The 16557-nt window shown below is 42.4% G+C and overlaps 1 long non-coding RNA gene across 1 annotated transcript in view; it reads right to left on the reverse strand.

The window, feature by feature from the left end:
- Nucleotides 1-15435: 15435 nt before the first annotated feature.
- LOC116624777 overlaps nucleotides 15436-16557 on the reverse strand; it is a 35361-nt gene continuing 34239 nt past the window's right edge. Inside the window, exons 3-4 of the long non-coding RNA XR_004297949.1 lie at nucleotides 16419-16542; nucleotides 15436-16310 (exon numbers count right to left, since the gene is read on the reverse strand). This is a non-coding gene — a long non-coding RNA (uncharacterized LOC116624777). The remainder of the gene's footprint in view (nucleotides 16311-16418; nucleotides 16543-16557) is intronic.

The raw sequence follows: 16557 nt of genomic DNA on the forward strand, positions 1-16557 counted from the left end.
GCTCCCTTGAATAACTGCACCTTGGGCCCCACTTTCTCCAGGATGCCAGCTGCACGAGCTGCGTGTATATGACAGATCTTGTGTATTTTAACTTTTTTTTTGTAATATAAATGTTCTGATTTTGTAGTTTTGTGGATTTGAATCTTAAGGCCCTTATCCCTGCACAGTGTTCTCGGGGACACGTGCGATCTCCGGGGTCCATCGGCAGCAGCTCCCGGGGTCGGCAGAACAGGAAGGCTTTTTGTTTGATCGCGAGGGACAACATCTATTCCGAGGGCATAGCCTATTGACCTACCTCCTTTTTGCCAATCGGAGCAGGTTTCCTGCCCTAGTGTCTTCTGGAAACCACTCCACCCTCAGTGTTCCACAGGGGACTAGGTTATCATACGGTGGCTCCGTGACTTGATGCCCTTCTACTGGAAGATTAGAAATTGGTCTGAACAGCAAACGGTGGTGCAGGAGGGTGAGGAGAGGCTGTGCGAGGGGAAAGGTGCAGAGGGGAAGCCAAGATTAGCTGAGGGTCGTCTCTACATGTAATAAAGGATTCCTGTTCTGGACTTCTAATCCCGGGGCATGGGACTCACTTTACAGACTAGATCCCTCCTTCACTGGATTGGGCTAGGCCTACTAGCACAACAGGGTGTGTGTGTGTGTGTGTGTGTGTGTGTGTGTGCATGCTTAAAAAAATGAGTTGGTGAGGAGAGCTTTAAGAACAATACCTCTTGTACCCAACTTGAACTGCCCAGGGGTGGGTGTATGAAGCTGAGTCTACATTTCTTAACCTTCATGAATTCTGAGCTTTTCTTGTTGCCTTCCAGAGAGACCATGAGCCATGGCTGCTTCTCGGCGCCCAGAGCCAGCATCCTGCCCGCTGCAGCCATCATTAATGTGGTAGCTAAAGGAGAAGAGAAGATTTCGTTTACATGCCATGAGATCCCCGCAGACCTACCTCATTGTGTTGAAACAGGGCAAATGCAACAGAACGCATTGGGTGATGTATGTCTGATCCTGGGTTCTTGTCTCCCCTACTCACTGCCCCCTCTAGTTATGGTATTTGTCTGGGCCTTGTAAGGCTTTGTGAATAGCTGATTGGGTGGCTGCTAGGTGACCTGCTTTGTATAAATATAATATGTTGGTCTTCTTCATGTTCTTTTGGGGTTTTACAGTTTACACACTTCTTTTTGTATCGAGAAAAATAGCCAAAGCATCTTTGACAAGATTTTGCACCAGGAAAAGAATCTGGAGCATAGCTTGGTGACCCCTCTTGAAGTGTGGGGGTCTTGAATCATCCTCTCTTTTGTGTTCCCTTGCCCTATTTCCTATTTTGGGCCAGATCTTCTGTCCTAAACACTTGGCTCCTACTCTATCCCCTCTTCTATCCGCCCTCCCCAAAAAAGCCCCTCACCACGTACACATTTAAATCCTGAAGAAGCTACAAACACTCCATCCCTTGTTCCCAATCCCTCGTGTCAAGACCATCCCTTGATGTGATTCATACAAATACACTACTATTTGGATAGATCAAACCTCCTTTAATGTCTAATCTTGGGGTAGAGAGAAGCAGAAGCAATGGGGGGGGGGGGCGTCCATGTAGAAAGCAAGGTTGGGAGACCAAGAAAGGGAAGATGAATGTGTATCCAAGTCACTCAGGAACTTTTGAAACTTATGTCAAATTGGCCACAAGATTGTTTAACAGGATGCGGACGAATGTAGCTCCATGTTTACTGCTAGAAACCAAAGCTTTGTATGAAATCCTGAATTTATGGGGGTGCGGACAGGGAGGAAATCTTCCATCTATGTGTTCTTTCCCTGATCCCTTCCCCTCATTTCTGAACTGAGCCCCCTGGGGCGTTAGGGACTCCATCTCTGGGGAGTACTTATTGGGTGGTTGAGTTTCCCACTGTGTCGGGTACTTCCTTTCCCACTTGCTATTGTTTTGTCACACACATGCTGACCTTTTCCCCTTCTCTCTTTACCCTGGGAAAATACAAGGAATGTATCAAAATTTATTGGTACCGATAAAAAACAGAACATGCTGGGGATGCTGATGATAGTACTAATAGCATAGATAGTATGTATGGGACAGGGCTTGTGCTGAGCATTTATAAACGTCATCTTGTCCAAGCCCTGCAGTAATTCTATCGTAGAGGGACTTTTGTCACTCAAATTTTACATTACCGAACAAAGGTTAGTTCGGAGAAGTTAAATAACGTGTCCAAAATTATACAGCTAGGAAGAGTTGGAGCCAGGTTTCAAACTAGTTTGATCTGAGTGTTGAGCCTTTCTGAATAAGTCCACTGTATTAAGTTAAACCGAAAAAAATCTCATGTCCAGGTGCTGAGGGATGTGAGTATGGACATGTATTTGTTGTGTGTGTACACGTGCACGTATATGTCTTTGTGTTCACGTATGTGTGTATGTGTACATGTGCCTTGTTCGTGTATGCAAGAGGGTCTTTGCCCACGCGTGTGTGTTGACGTGTGCTGCACGTTCACATGCATATGTGCATCTGTGTGCATGTCTGTACACACGTGTTTTGTGCGGATGCATGTGTGTATGACGGTATACGCATGATGCATGTGTGTGTGGTTTTTTAGCACAGTGAAAATATAGCTGGGAAAGGGTCTGGGTAAAAATTAAAGCTTGATGTTTAAGTCATGTGTACATATTTTTAATAGAAAACAGCTCTAGAACATGCTAAGTTATGGTTGGGCAGCCCAGAGCAGAGCCAGGGGTAGGCAGCCCAGAGCAGAGCCAGGGGGAGTGAGGCACGCTGCCTAGGAGCTGTGCCCACCTCCAGCAGCCCATCCACCACTTCAGACTTGGGCTACATTTTTCTAGGTTGTGATGATTTTCTTATTTTGGGACACTGTGCATTTCTTGAGTAAATTCAAGTGCGCTGTTTTAAGTTTATTTTGATTCTTCTCTTTTTACTTCAAGCAAATGCACCCTTCTCCAGGACCGTCCTGGCAAAGCCAGCCAGGGCTTGAGAAACCATGGTAAAGCTATGTGAGGTCACAATAGGGTAGAGGCCTCATGATTCCACTGTGGGTTTAAGAAATGTCAAGTGGCAGAAACTGAAGAATACGCTTCATTTTCTTAAGCCAGTAGAATGCAAATGCAATTATAACATGACTCACTGCTGCATGGGTTCATATATATCCTCGTGTGCATGTGTGTGGATCATGGGTTCTTCAGCACTTCAGCAAAATATTTATAAAGTCAAGACACCATGCTGGGTGCTGGGACGTGTGTATCAGTTAGGAACCTCTTGACTGGGAGGTACAAAGTATTAGTTGGGGAACAAGACTGGGGAGTGGTGGGAGCAGAGGACCTGAACCAGGGTGAGTATTTTATCACAGGCATGGTTTAGAGTTGCTGGTGCATAGTGGTAATAAAAGGCAGATGGACTTTTAGTTGGTTTTATTACTGTTTTTAAATTCCCTGCAAACAACACACTCCCTTACGGCCTATACCCGTGGCAGACTGCTCCCCCTACTTGGTACACCACTGCAAAACACCCAGCTAAACAATGAGGAAAATTCTGTTTCTTATGAAATAAAGTCTGGAGTCAGATGGTGTCAGGGTTGTTTTGGCAGCTTAATGATATCAACAAGGATCTAGGGTCTTTCTATTTGTCACCTCTCTTTCAATATTCTGGCTAAGTCACCAGCTTTACCTCTAATGGCCCAGGATGGCACTGGATGGAGGTAAGATGACGTCCGGCACGAGAGGACGAGTGTGTTCTCCCAACGAGGGTGGACCAATGAGGGGGACACTTTTCCCGGAAGCCACTCCGGAGAACTTGGCCACAGATCCCATTGGCCAGGGTTAGTCACGTGGCCACGAACTAGGTCAGGGGTTGGCAAATCTGGCCAGCCATCTGATCATGTTTAGCCCACAAGGTAAGAACGGTTTTTATATTTTTAGATAGTTGAAAAAAATTCAAAGGCAAAATAATATTTTATGACATGAAAATTAAATGCAATTCCAATTTCAGTGTCCATAAATAAAAGTGTTATTAGAACACAGCCAGGTCCAATTGTTTGTGTGTTGACCAGGACTGCCTTCACACTACGGCGGCAGAGTTCACCGTACGGAGACCACATGTCCTGCAAAGCTGAAAATATTCACACTCTGGTCCTTTACGGAAAGAGTTTGCTGGCTCCTGAGCTAGCTGAATAGATGGCTGGGGTTTCTGCAATTTTCAGGCTCTATGGCGTGCAGCCTGGCGAAGCTTAGGGGACTTCACTAAGGCCACTCAGCGAGTATCACAGAATCCGAGGACAGATCTGTTTGGTTTCTCACTCCTTCGCCTGTGTGGTCCATCAACTGAACCTTGAACCATGAGATGAATGTGTTCTGTAGGGCAGTGTGAGCAAAGCCCAGGGTTTAGAAGATACACGGAAGGGCAGAGTCTGATGCAGCTGGAGGAGGATACTGTGGGAGGTTAGGTGAGGGCCAGACTGGGGGGCTTTGGACACTGAGCTAAAAAGAACTTTAGTCTTTTGAAGTGGAAGGCTGCTGAGGGGGAGGTGAGCAGTTCCAAGATGACAGCTCTGACAAAGATGTGACAGATGGGATAAACGTGTGGTATGATACAGTGCATTTTCAATAACGGTTAGCCCCTTCATCTAACACCATAATTATAAAGGGATCCCATCAGTCTTGGTCTAGAGCCCAGAGAAGTGCAAGGTGGCAAAATGGGCTGGAAGGTGAGTTTTGTTTGGCTTCTTCACTGATATTTTTTTTAATCGCATAAACCATTAAACTTAAGGCTGCCTATAAAAATAAGGATTGCTGGCATCTCTCAAATAAATAGGAACATCTGGCAACTGGTTCCACATTTCCACATGATAAAAATCAGCTAGAGTGGAGTTGGGGCTGATGTTTTTATATTCTCCATATTCTCTATCCCTGCTTATTATTCTCTTGACATTGAGGCCAAGTGTAAGTTGCTGTATCAGTTAGGGTAACATTAGATGCTGTAACAAATAAACTCAGACAGTCCATTGACTCAATAATGTATAGAAGTGTATCACGTTACCCATGTAACAATCCAATATGGGTGTCCCTGGGAGTGGATGGGCTTCCTTCCCACCATCAATCATTCAGGGACTCAGATTCCTCCTATCTCATGGCTTAGCCATCTGAGCCTTGGAGTCTTACGCATGCAACTGGGGGATGGGGAAAAGAAGGTAGAAAAAGGTCAGATTTCACATTGATCAGAAGTAACATACGATAAGCACTTATGGCAATTAGATTTTTGACCTCTGGCCTATAGCTAATACGTTGGTTTAGAACAACAATTTAATGTATATAAAAGGGTCTGGTTGGGGATGCTCTGATGAATTTTACCGGTGTTTGGTCACTATGTCTGCATATTGACCACTTCAGCTTTTCTACCAGCTTTCTCCTGCTTAGATACTAGACTTTATTTTGTTTTTTGTTATTTTTGGTGGTGTAGCAGACTACTTCAAAGCTTCATGGCATAACAATGCCCAATCATTTTGTTACGCTCATGGATTCTGTGGGTCAGGAATTTGGGCAAGCAAAGCAAAGATGACTTGGCTCTGCTCCTCAGTGACTGGGGACTCAACTGGGAAGGCTTGAACATCTGGGGTCTCCTCAAATGGCTGGAGGATGGAATTATCTGAAAGTTCCTCCACTCACATATGTGAAGTCCAGGCCATTTGGGACTGCCAAATGGGGTGCTACACCAGTTGAGAGTCCCGAATAGAGGACTCACGTGGTTTGGGCTTCCTTGCAGCATGGCAGTCTCAGGATAGACTTCTTACACGGTGGCTCAGAACTCCAAGAGCAAATATTTTTAGCAAACAAGGCAGGAGTTCCATAATATTCTATAACTGAACTTTGGAAGTCATGCAACATCACTTCTATAGGATGCTGTTGGCCAAATGGTCACAAGCCAATCTTAATTCAAGATTGATGGGAAGAAGGCAAAAAATAAAGACAAAAACTTGAAGCCATGTTTTAAAACTGAGACAGATTGGCACATTCACATCCTTGGGCATGCAGTATAAAGCAGGCCATTCAGCAGTTTTACCAAAGCTCAAAATATCTCTAACTTGTGGTTTCTGTAATCATCTCTCACTAGCCTAGGGAGATAAAATGAATGAGAACAATTCTAATTGCTCAAAACCATGACATATGCTACACATCCCAGGTAATCTATTTAAAAGTCTAGATTTTTTCCTTTGAATTTTAATGTATTTGACTTTGAATCAGTATGGAATCCTCCCTAGTCTGGCATGTGGCTTCTGTCTGAAACAGCTCTCAAAATGTGTCTAAGGCTTCCAGGCTGGCTGCAGATCAAGCCTAGCCCTTCTTAGATAGGATTTATAATTCTGGGTATACTTGGATCTAGAACAAGGTCTTCTTCATCTCGGGTCCACAGATAAAACTTAAGGTGTTCATGATCTTGGATGGGAACATTTGTACATTTATTTTCACTAACCTCAAGCAAAAATACAGCATTTCCTTCAATTATGAATGTAGGCCACAAACCTCACTACTATTAGTTGTACCTATGATCCTGGGACTTTGCCAGCAAAAGAAATCAATGATACTTTCATGTATTATTACAGTTGTTTCAGTTATCTTGAAATATTGTTTATATTCATCATTACTTTGAAATTATGATAGTTACTGAAAGTGCTAGGTTGTACATGACCAGTCTTCCTATCTACAGACACATGTCCGAGAAAGCGGGGCAGTTATCCAGGCAATTCTGCACCCCCCCCCCAGCCTGGCCCCACCATTATAGTTCAGCCACCAGCCCATGACATCCTTGCATCTCACCCTGGGACCAGTCACATACATTGCTTTGCCTTCTTCTCTAAACACAGTTGTTGAATAACCAAAACATGGGAGGAGATGAGTAATTCGAGATTGATGGGAAGAAGGCAAAAAAACAAAGACAAAAACTTGAGGCCATGTTTTAAAACAGACAGACTGGCACATTGACATCCTTGGGCATGCAGTATAAAGCAGGCCATTCAGCAGTTTTACCAAAGCTCATGCTTGGTAACATTTTGCAAAACTGGACAGTCCAAATGTGCATTCGTAACCCTCCGTGAGGGGGTGCACCTGTTCTTCCTGGAATTCTGGAGGTTGCTGTTGGTGAGGATTCTGGTGGGGTTGACAGAAGAGGAACAGTGAGTACGGACACAGGAACTAGAGAGTGGTACAAGCCCAGGTAATGCGTGCATTTGGAAGTTGAGGGCTCTATCCTTATGGACAGGGTCGTGTTGTGAAAGGCAGAGGCTTTACAAAATTATTGTTTGGGGGGTAGGTGATATATGACCATGGCATAAAATTTTAAAGACCCAAAATGGATTTAGTGAAAGGTACTCACCTTACTCCTATCCCTCAGCTACCCACTTTCCTTCCGCAGTGACAGTAACTGCCATCAGGTTTGGGGGCATAGCTCTCCATCTATGGAATTTGTATGCAGTCAACACAAACACACCACACACTACCATGCCCCCACTATGGCAAGAGCCTCCTAGTTTTTGAATATCATGGGAAAAAATGCATTCTATTACAAAATTCAGTTACAATATAAAAGTCTCCCTGATGCTTCTCCTTGAGGAGAATTATTTGAACTATTTATTTGTTTAGTGCTTCTGATGTCCAGTTCCATATTTTAAATAAGATGTGTGTATCTCTATTTCTTGACTCACCCACTTCGGATAGGATCTAGTCTTCTCCACTATGAAATGTTTCAGCCAAATCAGCCTACATTAATGAGCGTAAGTCCTCTCTTTGCATTTTTAAAATTAGTTATTCTTTTCCATTCTTCTTTTGGTTATTTTTATAACTTTAACAACCGTTGCTTTTGTAGCGTCAGTATTAATAACATTTGTTTTCTGTTTTATAGACATGATTAATTATTCCATGCATCGTCCATATGTTCCTCTGAGTATTAACAATGATCAAAATCAGTACTATTTTATTATGTAAATATTATTTATTTCCAAACTAATTATTGTGACTGGCCTCTGAAAGAAGGAACTAGAACATAAACTTTGCCACCCAAAGTGATATTAATAATAGCACCAGTACGTACGGGGCACCACAAATCCCACTTTATTTATTTTTAAAATTTGGGTTTTTTTTTTTTTGAGATAGAGTTGATATATAATAACATTGTGTAAGTTTCAGGTGTACATGTGTTGATTTCGTGCACTTACATATTGCAGTATGATTACCACTGTGGTGTTAGCTAACACTTCTATTATATGCAATTATCAGTTTTGGTGTGTGTTGGGAATAATTAAGATCTAGTCTCTTAGCAACTTTGAAGTTTATAATACAATGCTGTTGTCGATAATCACTGTGCTGTGCCTTAGATCTCTGGGACTCATTTATTTACTAGTTGCAAGTTTGTAGTCTTATACAACATCTCCCCAATGCCCCCTGCCCCCCACCCCTTCTACTCTCTGTTTTTATAAGTTTGGCTTTTTTAGATTCTACCTATAAGTGACATCATACTGTATTGTGGAGATAAATCAGATAGAGAAAGACAAACACCGTATGGTATCACTTATAGGTGGAATCTACCAATCCTACTTTAAAAATGAGCATTCAGAGGGCCACGGTATTAAGAAACTTGCCCAAAGGTCACACAGTGTTAAGTAGAGCAGGGTGGACAGGATTTGAAACTGGGAAATAAGATTCGGGAGCTCGTGGTCTTCACCACTGTACTGTTCTTGCCTTTCTAAGCAGTAAAAGCAAATGGATTCTCGTGCCTCATACTCCATCAATTTCCTGTCTCCTAAAATTTGTTGTAGTAAAGCATATATGGAAATGGTTGAAGTAAAAGGTAAGAGTAACCCTTGCACCTTTCCCATAACCGTCGCCCATCCCAAAGAAAATTAATGTTAACACTTTAGTGGATAGCTTTCCGGTCCTTTTTCCATGTAATTTAATGGGCTCACATGTTCTGTATTTTACCAGTTGACTTGCTTTTTGATTTGGAGATCTTCCCATATCAGCATATAAAAATCTACTACATTCTTTTTAAAATGGCAGTAAAACATTTCTTTATAAGGGTGTGCCATAATACACGTAATCACTCCCTTATTGATGGATGTTTGAATTGTTTCCAGTGTTCACTATTACAAACAAAGCAGCCAAGAATAGCCTAGTCCTGCTTTTTGGGCCTGTGTGTATGTTTCTCTAGGATAGATTGGTAGCAATGAAACTGCTCTGTGTGTCGGGCACATTTAAAATTGTGATGGCTCTTGCCAATTTGTTTCTCCCTATGCACAACAGGCTTTAAAATTTATATTTCTTCCACATTGAATGAGAATGTTTGTTTCTTTATAGCATCCTCGACATTTGAAACCATCCCTCCCTTTTGTTTTTGCCAAGCCAGTGGGCAAAAATTTTGATGTCTGGTTGTTCATGTGCATTTCTTTTATTATAGATAAGGTTCACCATCTTCTTATTGACATTTCACCATCTGTTTATTGATATTTGTAATTCTTCTGCAAATCGCCTGTTCATAGCTTTTGCTCATTTAACTATGGAGATATGGGCCTCACAGATTTTTAGGAAATCTATGTATTTGGGATAATCTTTTATTTAGTACACTGTATATATTTTCCTAAAATGTGTTGCTTGTCTTTTGGGCTTATTTGTGGTGCTTTTGTCATGCAGAATTTTACATTTTTAAGTACTCAAATCTGTCACTCTAGTGTAGGATGTTTCCATTAGCATCTCAAGCCCAAAGTGTCTAAAACTGCCTTTCCCACTGTTCTCCCGGTTACCTTCTCCTCTTGATCTTGTATCCATTCATTTCTTCATAATTGCTTTTTTTTTTAAAAGATTTTATTTATTTAATTGACAGAGAGAGAGAGAGACACAGCGAGAGATGGAACACAGCAGGGGGAGTGGGAGAGGGAGAAGCAGGCTTCCCGCTGAGCAGGGAACCCGATGCAGGGCTCGATCCCAGGACCCTGGGACCATGACCTGAGCCGAAGGCAGTTGCTTAACCAACTGAGCCACCCAGACGCCCCTTTTTCTTCATAATTGTTGCATGGGCCTTTGGGACATGTGAGTTTTTTGTTTTTGTTTTTGTTTTTATCATGAGGGTGGCTGGCAAACTTCATGGGCAATGATTTTATAATTTTTATAAAAGCAAAGGAGTTCAAAGAGATCTTTTAAAATGCAATTATCAGGCATTCCGCTTAGAAGCAGAGAACAATAGATGGTGGAGATTGTCTTTGCAAGTTCCTGCACTGAAACACTGCAAATGACTAAGTGTATTGCCTCAGGACAGACTTCTCAACTCTGATGTTGTCAAACTTTATTTGGCTCTCTTGAGCTCACTAATCTCCAAACCAGACCTCTTTTCAGCCTACAGAGACCCCATTTTTTATTGTGAGCACAACAGGGGTGGGGAGCATGCAGAAGGAATGGCGCAACCTTCCACATGAGCCCAGGGCAGGTGTTCCCTCACCATGGTGGAAAAGGTTCCCAAGTCCTACCCATGCTGGGTGGGGTTGGGAAGCAAACCTCAGGGAAACTATCAGTTTGAAAAATGGGGTCTCTTTCCTTCTTGGGATTTTTCTCCATGCTTCCTCTTCCTCCTGGCCCTCGCATTGGTCCTGTCAAGGAAGGAAGCCTGTTGCTTTATGTTCATTTTTTGTCCTCCCCCAGCTTCCATGGCTGTCCTTTGGGGACCTCACAGCAACTTCCCACTGCAGACTACTTGACAACATGCAACCTGGGTTGACTCAAACCTGTGAATTTCCTTTCCTGAAACTTTAAGATGCCATGGGGCCCCCCAGCTAATTTCATAAATTTGGTGTCACATTGTAAATCAAGCAGCTGCAGAGTGGCCAGAACATCTGCTTGGTTCTGCTATTCTCTTTACGGCGAAAGGAAACTAGAGGTCAGTGAGATGTGTGTATTGACAGTAAGTGCCTGTATGGATCAGAAAAATCAGAATCTTTTGCTTCCTAAAAATAACATCTTAACACACACACACACTTAGAGCTTTATGGAACTCTTCCTAAAGGATCAGGTAGTACGCTAAGCAAATGAATAAGTCGTAGAACTCTGGAGGTTATTGGGGTCTCTATTTATCTTTAGCAATTTATTTATTTATTTATTGCATTTATTTATAAAAAGGTTTTATTTATTTATTTATTTATTAGAGAGCAAGCAGGGGAGGAGCAGACGGAGAGGGACAAGCCGACTCTGCGCTGAGTGCAGGGCCATCTCACCACCCCAAGATTGTGACCTGAGCCGAAATCAAGGGTTGGACACTTAACTGACTGAGCCATGTGGGCGCCCCTCATCTGTAGCAATTTGAAGATGTTGGAAGCAGTGGTGGAAAATAAATAGCTAAAGAGGGTGCAAGACAGGAACTGTTACCTGTAACTACCAGGGCATGGGAGGCCATTTGCTTTAACAAGGTGATACCTATTTCCCTTTCTTAGAGACTACTGTATCAGATTAGGCTCTGCTGTGGGAACAAACTCTCCCTCCCCTCAATTTCAGGGACTTAACAATACAAAGGTTTGTTTATGGCTCACGCCAAGTTTGATTGGGGTCAGGCGACCCTACTGGGCAATTGACCTCCATGCGTGGGGAAGAGAAATAGAGTGCCAGACAGTTGCACACAGCCTTTAGGGGTTAGTTCTGTAAGGCACATATATTCCTTCTGCTCACTGCCAGAACTAGCCACATGGCCACACCCACTGTTTGGAAATGTGGAAGAGTCCATGGATGTTTGGCAAGAGGCAAATGTCTCAGATACCCTAAGCTGTATTTGACAGACATAATAAAGATAATAATTCCTCCTTGTTTTGCTTAATTCTTAACTTTTGACTTAGCAACTGTCCCTTTCCCTCTCTCTCCTTTCTTTTCACTTCTACAACAAATAACCATATTAGGATGTTAAAAATTATTCTTAAATGGGGTGCCTGGGTGGCTCAGTTGGTTAAGCGTCTGACTCTTGATTTCGGCTCAGGTCATGATCTCCTGGTTGTGGGATCAAGCCCCATGTTGGGCTTGTGCTCAGCACGGAGTTTGCCTCAGATTCTTTCTCCCTCTCCCTCCCACTTACTCTCTCTCTCTGTCTCTCAAATAAATAAATAAAATCTTAAAAAAAAATAAGGTGTGTAGGTAGAAGAATATCTATGGACTAGGTATAGTTCTAAAGTTATTCTACCATGAAATACAGAGTTCTTAACTGAAGGTTCCTAAGCACACTGCTTCCCAGCCCCTTAAACAGTTTCTACAGGGCGCCTGGGTGGCTCAGATGGTTAAGCGTCTGCCTTCAGCTCAGGTCATGATCCCAGGGTCCTGGGATCGAGCCCCACATCGGGCTCCTGGCTCAGCAGGGAGTCTGCTTCTCCCTCTCCCTCTGCCTCTCCCACTGCTCATGCTCTCTCTCTCTCTGTATCTCTGTGTCTCAAATGAATAAATAAAATGTTTTTTTTTTTTAAAAAAAAACAGTTTCTACAGTAGACCCTTTGGTCAGCAGTTCAAACCCATCCTCACTGTACTGCCCTCCTGAGCCTCTCTGGAAATCACCTGGGACACTTGTTAAATATACAGATTCTTGACTCTCATGCTAAATTTACTTACACCAGAATTTTGTTGGGTAGGACTCATTTTAAAAGAGCTCCACAGATGATTCCAATAAACACTGAAATTTGAGAAAGGCTAGCTTGTATTAATTTTCCCAGGAGTATATGAATATTTTAAAAGGATAGCTGAAAGAAGAAAATGTTTCATATGAAGGAATGATTTACTAAAAGTCGAAATTTGAACACTAGTGTGGGGGGTTGGTCTTTGGGTGCAGCCCTTCCTATATTCAGTCATACTAAGTATGTTTGCTTATTCAGCTACGTGAAGTTGGCATGTACAATTTTTTGGCATTGTTTTGTTGGTTTAAAAATGTCTCTTTCAGATATTCTGCTGTATTTTTGTATAGCATCTTTTGGGTTTTCCTCACAAGGGATAGTTCCCTACTATGGCCTTTCATTTCTGGGTGTGAGTTCATCTTCAGATGGAGCTATTTCTTCCTCTGTGTGTGTCCCCAATCCCTGGGATGTGGAAACCTCCTTATAGAGTGTTTTTTGCTTTGTTCCATCAGGTGTCCAGCGGGTTGTACTTGCCTAGGACCATTTCCTTGGGGTTAGCATCATGGTACCATGCAGCGAAGGGTGTACTTGAGATCTCTAACTCACACATGGCACAGGCATATAGTTTTTAATTCTGTCCATCCAGTGGCATGAAACAGATGTACTTCCTTGCCACTCAGTAGGCCCTATTATAGTATTGTTGTTTTTTTAAACCCTTCCTTCTCAAAGCAAATAACCTTTCCGAGGTCTGTTTCAAGGCCATATATCTTAGCCCCTCAAAATTCCTACATCGTCTCTGATACTGTTCGCCCTTTTCCTTGGGCAGCCATGGTATCATGTCTAAGATTTAACTCTGTAGCTTTTAATTTCTTTTTTTATTTTCTGGTGCCTAAGGATATCCAAATCTTTATTTTGAATTCAGCTTAGAATGTTTTTTTTTTAATGGTTATATTTTGTCCACGATGTGTTTGGAGCCTGGCCAGGGAAAGGGCACATACTAACATAGTGTTTCAGTCTGCCATTTTCCCTGAAGTTTTACAAGATTTTTTTGGAAGCATGTTCCTCTGCAGCTAGTTGTGTTCATTCGCTTTGTGCCATCACTGCTGTTTTGTTTGCTGAATCCCTTCCCTCTTGGACAGGATTTGATGTTAAAGAGGTCCCATTTCAAGCAGAAAACAGATCATTAATCACAGTCTCCTGTGGAATTTAGTTCATTTTCCTCCCATAGCTCTTATCACACTATATTATGGTCAGTTCCAGACAGCTTTGCCTTCCATACTATACGCTTCTAGGGCCAGTAAGCAGATCTCATTAATCTTTTTATCTTCAGTGTTGGAACAGTGTCTAGCACACAGGGTGGGTCAGAAAAATGTTTGTGTTACTGGCTCTTAGGCAGGAAGCCTTGCCATTGAGGATGAGATGGTGATGTGTGTTACTGCACACGAAGGGCCTCGCAGAATTCTGTCTCTCGTGTGAATGGTTAGAACATCCTTCTGGGTTTATTGGATTTTTAAGTGCTATTAATGACTATTAACTAGTCTGTGTAGATTAACACCTGCTCCCTGCCTAGATGCACACACAGCCATTAGTTGTAATGAAGAGCCTCCCCCCAGGGATTGGAAATGCATAAAAAACTCAGGGAGGGACTTGTCTTCTTGCTCTCAGTGATGGACTCGGGTCCTCAAAAACATGCTTCCAGGCCATCTGCCCCACGCCCTGCTTGCCCACCTGCCTCCTCTCCTCCCTACCTTCTTCTCTCTCCCTTTTACCTCTATCGGGGCAAGTGCCTGAGATAAACCATAGTAATTTGTCAATAAATATTTGTTGAGTGAATTCTTTTAATTATCTTTAAAAAGACAAAAATATTATCTCCCTTACTTTTTCATACAGAAGCAGCCTCTAAAGCATAAACTAATGATAATAATAATGGTTGACACTTAGCACATCATTACCCATCAGGTATTTGTTGCTAAGCATTTTGCATCTATGGGGGTCATTTCTTCTCAGAAGCCACCTGATGTAGATGACACATATGTTGACTCCTACTCACCTGATGCAGAGAGTAATTCTTCCCAGGTCACATACCCCGTAATTGCTAGAACTGAGCTATGAGTCCAGGCGGGCTCATTATAATTGTTGGAACACAGCTCAAGAATTACTCACCTGCTAAAGAAACACTCCATGTTGGAGTGTCCGCTAGACCCAGCCACACAGTTGGGATCGTTATTTTTTAGCCAAGAATAATATAAGAGGGATAGAAGGTGCTGGGCCCTGCATCCCCTTCCAGGTTGTCAGATTCAGGAAGGAGATAGACGAACCAGCCAGTGAGGTTTTCTGTGGCAAGACTGCATCTGAAACCTTAGGTCAGTATCAAGGATTTGTGGTCTAAGGATCTTGGACCCTTCTTCTGGTTTCTAGAATTATAAGATTATATTTTAAGAACATAATGATAAATAATATTGAAATATTAATATTAGAAAGATAAGGTAATGGTCTCAAGGAATATTCAACTTAAGTTTCTTTAATGATCTGAAATAAATGTTGAGATGCAAGCAAGTCTAATTTGTAGTTAAAAAAAAAAAGAGAGAGAGAGAAAGAGAAAATGCTAACCTTAATACAGGCTCTAGAGAAGCTGGCAGTCTCTGTGTGTGAGACGTCTAGCACCACAGACAAGAAATTTGGCTAAGGTAACACTTTCAGTAAGAGATGATGCTTACCCACTCTGCCTGCTCTGGGGACCAGGATCTGGACTATAATTACATGGGTTTGTGTGTAGCGTCCATTAGACCAGATATCTATTCATTATAGTATCTGGGAACTCTGATTAGGTAGAGGACATGGGCAGGTTCCAAGAAATTTTGTAAAAATGCTTACATGCATTCTTTGTCCCTTCTTCTGGGTTATTTCCTTCCTGTTGACTGAAATGTAAATAATGGTTGGAGATCCAGCAGCCATCTTGGACCATGAGGTGGACCATGATGGAGTAAAAACGATGAGCCTGAACCCTCGTCCTCTTGGAGATCACAATCAGTCCTGAACTGCTTTGGTTTAGATGGGGAAAAAAATGTCCTTTTAGCTAATTCGAGTTATGTTAATTTGGATTTTATCCCACTTGCACCTAAACCTAATTGTAGTTGATCAATCCTGTACCAAGTGATTCCCAACTGACATTACACAGTGTGAGTTGGAGAGAAGCAAAGCCTACTTACTGATTCAGTCATTTTGCAGTTAGCAAGACCACAGAATCCTAGCTGAACAATGGTGGGAGTGCTTTGTCTGCTTGGACACTCTCCCCTAAGTTCTTCGCCTAGCTGACTCCTTCTCATTGTGATACAGAGGAGGTGAAAGACTTTGTCACTTTTACAATTCTTCCACTTCTCACCATCTGCCTTTTGCCAGGTGCCTTTGCTGTTTGGATCAGAAAAAGCCAGGTTCCTCATTGTTCCATTCATGTCGTGTAAGATAAGACTTTGGTGGGGCTTATCTCTTGCATTACAGCAGAGAACTAGAAGGATCTAGGTTATGCTGGCAAGCCTGCTTCCATTTCTTTTTCTCTGGAGGGAGAGGCTGTAGTGGATGAAGATAATGAGGATGGTAGGGGCCACATGGATGCTCTGATACAAGATCTGCTTTGCTTCTCAAACAAGCAGATCTTCCCTCTAGACCAGCCAGCTCTGAGTGTATCTAGGATAGAAACGAAGGGTGAATGTAATTAAAGTCCATAAACATATTAGGAACAAGAAATTGCAAAATGCAGTGAGAGGGCATTTACACTGAAGGATTAGCAATTACCCGTGCTGAGAGTGAGGGATCTTATCGCTCCTCCTCTGGGCCAGGATATAGCGGCTTCCTCCTTGTGAGTGTGATGGTATCTCTGTGACTTGGCTCTGAAACAACTCCTGCTTAGAAGCTGATACTGTACTTGCAAAAA

Source organism: Phoca vitulina, unplaced genomic scaffold, assembly GCF_004348235.1.
Source record: "Phoca vitulina isolate PV1807 unplaced genomic scaffold, GSC_HSeal_1.0 scaffold70, whole genome shotgun sequence".
Lineage (NCBI taxonomy): Eukaryota > Metazoa > Chordata > Mammalia > Carnivora > Phocidae > Phoca > Phoca vitulina.